Genomic DNA, 9474 nt, shown 5'->3' on the forward strand with positions numbered 1-9474 from the left:
ATAAAAGAAAGAACACATCAAGTTTATAGTGGTTCGGTCAAACCATGACTTACGTCCACTCCTCGGAGGCACCCTTTAAGTATTGCACTAACTAAGTGTCTCTCTTTTAGCCCCCACAGCTAGGCGAAGAAGCCCTTACAAAATCACTTCTAACTTCCCCGATGCGGCGGAGTCGTCGAATCCTTTGACACCAAAGAGATCTTCTTCTTTGGTGAACTTCCCTCAAGACAAGCCCGACGGTATTAAGGTGCAAGAGTGTCAGAGCAACCGTGTGGAATCCCCCTCCACACTCCCTTAGTCCCCCCTCACAAAATCTCTCCCTCTCTCAGACTTCACCCATTCCTCACTCCCTTTCAAGCTTTCTCTTCAAGTTCCCTCAAAAGAATGAAGTTTCAATGGCTGTCAAAGACACTCTTCATGAGAAAGCAAGTGGTCTTTAAATAGATTTGCAAAACTGGCATTATCGTCCAGAACGATAGGCATATTATTCTGGCTGATCAATACAAATTAAGCTCAATCAGCTTGGGATGATTTGGGATGATCAGAAGAAAATTGGTTACATCATCTAGGCCGATACAATATCATCCTGGCCGATTAGATTAAAACCAAGCACAATCATCCTAAACATCTCCCTGAGTAGATGCTGGCCGGTGTTAATTGTCCAAGCCATCTTCCTGGCCGATCCTACGATCAGCCCGGCCGATGTGAATTTAGGCATAATTTAGTTAGATCATCCTAGACGATGTGGATATCGTCCAGGCCGATTTCCTAAAACAAAAAATATCTTAATTGATCATGATGGCTGATTCTTTCTTAATTGAGCCTATCGTCCTGGCCGATACACGTATCGTCTAGACCGATTGGATTAATGATGGTAGCCTTAATGAGGATGATGCCCAAATTAGGGTTTCTTCTTTTGAACCGATCCTCCAGGCCGATATAAATATCATCCCGAACAATGTTATAAAAAATAGTAAACTCTAAGGAATAGTCAAAATTTCTTCCAAGGTGAGTATGAGAAAGATTACAAAGAATCAAGAGCCACACCAAATACAATAGACTCGAAGGAAAAAAGGTTACAAACTGACTCAGATCTAGTCTATCTAATCTTGAGCTGATTCCAAACTGTAGTCTGATCTTGTGGACCTGAAATGTCAGTTGATAAGGCAGTCGTAGAGAAATAAGAGTTTTTGCTATCATCAAAATCATAAACCATGAAAATAGATTCACAACAATCTCTCCCTTTTTTGTGATGAAAAACATTATGATTTGAATTTGTAAAAAGGAAATATTTTCTCCTAATCTCCCCCTTACTAAAATAAAACTTTAAAAATATGGGAGATAAAAGATTTGTTGTTTTTTTTTTGAAATAAAAAATACAAGAAAAAAGACACAAATTCACAAATTCAACAATACGTTCTCCCCCTTTGATATTATAAAAAAGAGAAGGGGCACAAATAATAAGAATAAAATTATTAAAAGATAAAAATGATCCCTAACCTAGTGAACAAAACAAATATTCTTAAAATGAAAAAGTTGCCGCTTAGTTTTAATCAAAAACTTAGTAGAATTGTATTGACAACGCATAGCCTAGAAAACGTTAGAAATTCAAAATTTGATAATCCAAACTCAAGTTCTTTTAGAAGGCTAAAAAATTTTTTAATTTAGTATTTAAATCAAGGAATAAATTAGAAAAAGAAATAGTTATTTTTAAAACTCCTTCCATAAAATATATCTAATAGAAGATTAATGCACGAATTTTTGAATCAGGAATCATGATTTTTAAAATCAAGTATCAAAAGTATCAAGGGTTTTCTTAAGCTATGAATAAAACAGAAATGGTAAGCATACTCCTTGTGGGCTCATTTTATGCCTATTTTAAGCCTCTTCATCCATTCCCAATAACCATACTATCAAGTATTTCCACCACCACCTGCTGCAACCATTCCTAAAATTAATCTTAACTGTAATTGTATAATTTAACTCCATACTTTTAATACCATCAAAACCAATTTGAATATTCAAAATAATCACTTAAATAAAATGCCCAAAAAAAACTTACACAACTCTCTACCTTTCTATTCCATTTAGTAAAACTTATCAACTAGACGAAACATAACATCCAAAACTCTAACAATGAGCCATCTATTAATGCTCCTATCAAGAAATCCAAATATCCTTCATGATATTATAGAATTCCTGAAGTCAATAGACCTTATATAATAGAAGAGAGACCTTTAACCACTCATCAAAATTTTCCAAGTTAGATGATAATTATGTTTTAATTTTGATTCAAATGCATTCCCAACTTGCAATTAAAGGTCTTTTAGAAGATAATCTAATTAGTTTATAAAGTTCCAAGAAAACTTCACACGTAAAGGCCTAACCATAGAGTATTGAATGAAGACCTTGTCCTCCAAACATTTAGGCATCAACATAACAATCCCACACATATTGAATACTCGTAGATTTCCTTTTCTTATTTTCATAACAAAACTTCTACGCATTTATCAACTTTATACAAAATAACCCAAAAGGCATAAAGAGATTGAGTGGACATAAAAATAGAAGGATAATTACATAATTTGATTTTTTATTCTTTTTTATTTTTATCCTTTTAAAGTTTTTTTTTTTTTTTTTCTTCTTCTCTTTCTATTCTTAATTTTTTGAAATATTTGTTCCTCTGGTCTATATGTGCATTCAACTTCAGAAGCCTCCTCCAGACAATTTTAAATCAGAAAGATTCAAGTCTCCTAAGTGCAAACTTATACCTAGTAGTTCAAGCATCCTAATGGAATACTTGTTCCCCAATCATTCACTTTAAGAACCTCTCCGCAACAATTTTAAAAATCAGAGAAATTCAAGATCTTGCTAAGTGCATCATCACTTTCTTCTATAATATAAAAAAACCTTGGAATTCCATCTTATAAAACAAAACTACTAATAACTTTCCCAGACCAAGATATAAGACTTTATAATATTAACTTTTCTACCTATCTGTGTGGAATTTTGAAAAACATATTTTAAGAATCATTATTTTTCGTTGGGACTTAAAATTTGATTCTAAAATCGATTGTCTCGTTAGAAAAATATTATCACCTCGGAGAGGTGAGAATAAAATTTCATAACGGTATTCAAGATTAATTATAAATTCATCTTAATATTATGACTGAGCTAAAGAGACTATCATATCGCCCCGAGGGTCAAAATAGTTCAACTGAGTATCCAGCTACAATATTCAAAGAAGTGTGATCGTTAGTCTCATCCAAAGCCTTAATCAAAGAAAGATGTATCTCCCCAAAGGAGAATATCATTCGATGATAATTCTTTGAATACGAAACAACTGATCACTAGTATTTTAAGTTTTCCCAAAGAAATCCAATTGAATTTTGAAAAATTAATCTTTAAAATCAGTGCCGTGTGTGTTCCAAATCTCCTACGAGCTCAAGCCTCGTAGTTAATTATATCGTAGTGAAGGGATCTCCTATAAAAACTCCGATTAACAATCGGTGGCAGACTTTTGTCAAGCATTATCTAGGTGTATCAAAAAGAGATGTTGTGAATTATTGAAACTCTCAAGAAGGAATGGCTCAAAATACAGTTAAGTACAAAGTTAAGAAGAGAGGTAGGTGAGCACCTGAGATTCCAGAACCTCCGAAGTTCCCAACTTAATCGAGTGTTGGCTTAATTTTGGATTGAATTATTCTTTAATAGGTTGAGCATTTTATTAGAATTGACTATATTCTCGAAATTATTGGTCTTCATAATCAAAGAATTCCCCCGATCCTAAATCTATTTTGGACACTGCGATCACAGTCGGCCCGATTCCTAACTAATGCAGTGCAAGTCTGGACTTACCCGCCTAGATTGGGAGCCACTAACACACTAACATTTAAAAGATATGAGTCGGTCTTTATAAAGGTGGTAGGGACAGTTATATTTAAAGTTTGTAGAGTGGGGCCGAAATCCTAGAGATTTCTAATTGACCCTTTGACTTATGTTGCTCAAAATCTAAGACTAATGCAATTAAATTTCGACTCTTAAGTATGTTTCTAATATCTATGATGTGTGGTTGTACACCTCAATCAATATGCTTGAAATTTTAAAACAGGCTTAAGAAAGTAATTTTTTAGAAGACTGGACTCCCAGGTCCGGCACCTCTCCTCATAGGTCAGGACTATCCGACTCTACCCGCAGCGGAAGGGTCTAAAGCAAGGAAAGAGGTAACATGCACAAATTGATGCGACCCGGGGCGATCCCAGCTGATTCCCTAATTCTTATCTTTCTAGTTATTTAGACTCACTAAAATTTAATAGACATTATAAGGCTTGTGAAGTAGAAACTCACACCCTCACGAGCTCACGTATCCAGGCGAAAACAACAACGCACAACACACAAAACTAAGAAAAAAGCAAGCAATCCTAAAGCATCAATTCATTACACTCAATATTAACTAATTAATAAATTCCTGGCAAATTGCCCTGCTTATTACAAACCAGATTTTGTAGAAAGTAAGTGCCGGGCACCACTACAACAACCCGGATTCTAACACCTAGTTAAGTGACGCTATTGAGTGGATCTTCAACTCTTCACAATCTTCAGTCCTCTGTTCTTCTTTGGGCTCCTTCTGCTTCAAGCTCCTTGGATATCTTCATACTTGCTACCCAAATGAAAGAGGCCACTTCCTTTAAGGGAAGGCGCTCTGTTCCTCTTGTAAGGAGGCTGCCCAAAATTTGGATCTCAAATAGAAAAGCTACTCCCGATAGGGCATCTTATTCTTCTCAATCCCAGCTTTGACCTATAATACCCAACTCAAAAATTAACTTTCACAACACTTAATATTACACAAAATTATATTTTCTTAAAATAAAATCTAGACTCACCTGCAGGGTCATCCTAAGCAGTTAATTAATATAAAAGCAGTATTCCCAAGCAGTTATATATACAGAAAAGAAAGTAACACACGCCACCTCTTTTATATTTGGGCTTAAGCAGCTGAAGCACTGTGCAAAGAGTTTATAAAATTTATGCATTTTTTTTTTATGATTGCCCCTTTTTATTGCCCCTGCCTGAGCGTGCCACATGCAGAACTTGTGTCAACATCAGATCGTACCATAACCTTAAGGTAATCTAGTTCCCAAACACACAATCAATCCATCAGAGCTACAGAAGAAAGTAACAGACACAGCAAAGCAATTTCATCCACAACATGTAGTGAAAACTACGAAAAATCCGGCACACAGCAGTAAAGAAACACCGACCTAACCTAGATCTAGAGTTGGTTGGTCCTAGCAACATCATCTAAAGTGTGTTTTAAAAGTCGTGTGCGGGTAGATCTAAGTGGTAAATTAGTTGAATGTCTAAAAGTCTGGTTTGTTAAGCTAAAAGGATTTAGATTAAATTAAGATAATGAATTAAGAATTTAATTAACATATTTAAAAATTCAATTATTATACCCCTGTTTCACACCGAGGCGTGAAGTTATCCCTTACTTGGGCTAAGCTAATAGCCTCGAGGCCTGGACCTAGGTAGCAATCGGTTGATTAAGTGATTAAATGTTGGATTAAAAAGAGTGGCTTGATATTAAAGAGAGTTGTTACTGTTTTAATGGTTGGTTGAAATTTTATTATCCTATTAAGAAAATTCTAGCATTTCAGGAGTTAACAGACTTTGAAGATTAATCCATATTGCATAACTAAAGGTCAAAATTTGATTTTCAAATTAGAGTAATTTAAAGTTTCAGATTTTAATAGAATACAAGACTAACTATGAGTGTTAGACAGTGTACATTCAATTTGGAGTTTTCTATCAATAGTTATCATTTTTAAGAAGTTTTAACCCGATTTTTGACCTAGGTTGACCAAATGTTGACTTGTTGACTTGACCAGATTTTGAGGTTGAAATTTTCGGAAAAAACTAGATTTTATTAATTCATTACCACTGATTTGATTGATTATATAATTTTCTACAACTTAGTTATGAATTTGGAAGCTTACTGTATTATTGGTATTATTAAATTATTTCAATTAAGCCCTTTTAATAATTTGAACCAAAATGAGCTTAAACTTCTGAAATCTACTCCAAGATCAGAAAGATATAAGGGAGATCAGCAAGTGTTTAAAGATTTTTTGGGATTTATAATAATCTAATTAATTAAAATTGATTAACATATTTAAACTTAAAATTAGGATTAGAATTATTTAAATTCAAAATTAAAGGGATTTCAATTTTCACTGATTAAGAGATGAATTGAAGTTAGTTGGGTATTTTAGGAAATTTAAGATTAAATCAAGATTTAGTAGAATTTATTAAGCTCAAAGGCATTCCTAAGGGACTATGTGCTCTATTTGGGAAAACCAAATGAACTCTAAATGTTGAAATTTGACCATAGGATCACCTAACCCTAAGACTAAACCCACCAAAATTTGAGCTCAAATGGAGTACTCTAAGTGGCTAACTAAACCACCAATGTTGGCTCTAATTCACTTTCAAACCACTATAGGGGTCTACCCTAAGCATTGGATTGGGCAAAATCAGTGGCTCTACATCCTTATTCACAACATCATCAGCACACAAAAAAATCACCACCCTAAATCCCATTGGATTAGGTCTATACCCATTTGAATTCAAGGTCAACCCATGACCCTTATAACTTTAAAATTGAGAAAATGGCCCTTGAACATCTTAAAAAGGGAATAAAATTGTAAATTCAAAAACATGTTCAAAAATTCACATCTCCCAAAATTCCAGCTTGATGGACTATGATTTAAAGAATAATTCAAAAGAAATTAACAAAAATGCCAAACTTAAATTAGACATCTAAACACTGACCTAACCAGGGCACTGGAACCATAGGGACTTTATTGTAGGTCTCCCTGAGACCTTTCAATGAGCCTAAGAAACCCTAATTGACAAACGTGTGTAGAGATATGAATTTCTAAAGTTCTTAAATTTCTGGAATTATTAATTCGCCATGACACAGTTAGCGCTCCATTTACACGCGCCGCCGTCTGATTGCTGAGCAATCATGGCGCTAACTTTAAACGGTCAAAACACGCCGCGATGCAGACGGGCGGCATGGATCAAACCGAGGCTCCGAAACCGCGGCCGATCTAATCTGAGCTGCTCCTTCGAGTACGACATTTCAACGCCCTTTGATTTTACCCTCTTTCAACCTATACGTGACTCTCTAATAGCCAAAAGCCCATCTAAACTCTCCTCGCGTATCCGCATGATCCCGCCGGCAAAACTTCGACAAATTTCACAGCGTAGGATCAGGGGGTGGAAACCTTCAGTCCAACGTGGAAATGCCGTTGGGTGAACGTTCCTTCACACTTGACCGGAACTACCTAGCTAGGGAGCTCGTGACGAAGGAATTAAACCACACCGAGAACAGTCTCAACGGAATGAGCTTTCTCTATCGAGAGTTCTTCAGGGACGAAAGACGAGCATTCCTTCAGAGGCCGCGACTGAGGTAAGCCGGAGGTACGACTCTTTCAAGCGGATGATGCCGAAGCCTTTTCGCCGGAAGTTCGCCTCGACATGATGAAGGGGAGTCTGGGAGCAGGGAATGATGCTGGGATGATTGGGGAACTCTGGGAGTCGTGTCGCAGAAACACTGGGACGACTCCTTAGGTCTGAGGAGCACGCAGCCTATTCAGCCTCCTCCCGTGAGCTCGGACGCCAGAATTGGTCGGAGGGGTCTCGGATGATGCCGTGGAAAGGGGCACCGTTCCAGAGAGGCTCGTGAGCCCAAGCCGACTAGCCACAGCCTTTGGAGAGCTTTTCGCAAGATCGGCCTGGATGGGACCCACCGCAGCTTGCTCTCCATTGTTTCGACCGCGCCGCGTGATGTCTGGGTTGGGTTGACTAGGGAAGGCCGATGGGAGACACAGTTCACTGGAGCTGAGAGTGGAGTCAAATTGGTCTGGGAAGCCGGATTCGATCCGGGTGGGCTCGGTTGTGCTCAAACCTGCTTAGGTTTTGAGTCGAATTGAGGCTCATCTATCAGAGTCAGACCCTGGGTTCTGGGTATCGGAAGCATGGTCATAAGGTCTGTTCACCAATGCAAGTGGGAAATTGGATCGAATTTTGATCTGATTAAAAGATGGCTCGGCGTTGATTGCCAAATCTTCTTGGTTCGGTTGATTTGGCTCAACCCAGGTCAGGCCAGACCACTGGGGCCAGGTGGCGAGATAGTGGGTCTGGTCAGTGGCAACCAATGCAAGTGGTATCTGGGTCGAATTTGATCTGGATAAAGATGGCTCGGTCCAAGTGTTTTTGGCTACTTGGGTTAACCTAACTCTTGACCCAATGTTAGCCCAAAGGCATGGGCTGGCTGGAGGAGAAGTATTGAACTTAAGGCCACACTATGGGAGGTGTTGGTTGAGTTCAATTGGGCTTGGTTGAGAGTTGATCAATCCCAAGTGCTTTTGGCACTTTGGGCTAGCCGTTAACTCCTGACCCAGTGAGCCCCAAGTTGGCGCAGGAAGGTGTTGGGTTGATGGAACTCAATAGCACCTTGATTTGGATTCAATTTGGTTAAGATCAAAAGATGGCTCAAAGGGAGGTCCTCTTGGTCACTTGGGTCAAGCCGTATGGCTAACCCAAGTGACCCAGACTTGGGTCACCAAGAGGGTCTCTTGGGTACCCAAGGGTCATCCCATAATTCAAAGACTTGAAATGGACTTGCTTCAAAATTTTGAAAGAGGAAGGGTGTATGGGTCATGATGTCAAAACTGGTTGACTTAGTCAACCAGGTTGACCAAGTCTGGGTTTGAGTCAACAAGTTTTTTGATATTTGAAATTCATTGAAATGGTTCAAAGATTTTGGAATTGATTTGAGTTGAAATGGCCATTGAAATCCATAAGGGTATTTTGGTCAATTTGACCCATTGGTCAACTGGGGTCAAAGTTGGGTTGAAAAATGCAGTTACTTCAGTGGATTAAAAATCAAAAGTCTGGAAGTGTTGGGAGGCTTTGATAAAGGCTCCAAGATCAAAATTCAAAGGGGTTAGGTTCAGTGGCATAGGCTGTAAAATGATTTGAAGGTTTACAGCCTTGATTTTAATTCAATTTTGGTGTGTAGAGAACATCAAGATGGCTCAAATTTTGAGGGGTAACTCTAAGACATTCTTCATCACTTGTCAACTGAAGACCACTAAATACGAGAGGTCATTTGACTGGTTTTGAAATGTTTTAAAAAATCTTCTAAAGGGTGTTTAGACAAGGTTAGAGCTTTGGATTTGGTCTGGAATTTCTGGATCTAGAAATAGATTTTAAGTTTGAATGGATCAATATGGGTACCCAAAATCATTTACAATCATTGGTGAATGTTAATGAAATTATATGATCAAACTAGATCAAAGGGGGGGTTTAGAATCAGAAGTCTAAGTTAAGTCTTGATTCATCAAAATTGACTTGGATCAACAGTTTGGGTTGTGCTTGAAGCTGAATTAATTGGAATTTGAGTTG

This window comes from Dendrobium catenatum, unplaced genomic scaffold (genome assembly GCF_001605985.2).
Source record: "Dendrobium catenatum unplaced genomic scaffold, ASM160598v2 fragScaff_scaffold_612, whole genome shotgun sequence".
In the NCBI taxonomy this organism is placed as follows: Eukaryota; Viridiplantae; Streptophyta; class Magnoliopsida; order Asparagales; family Orchidaceae; genus Dendrobium; species Dendrobium catenatum.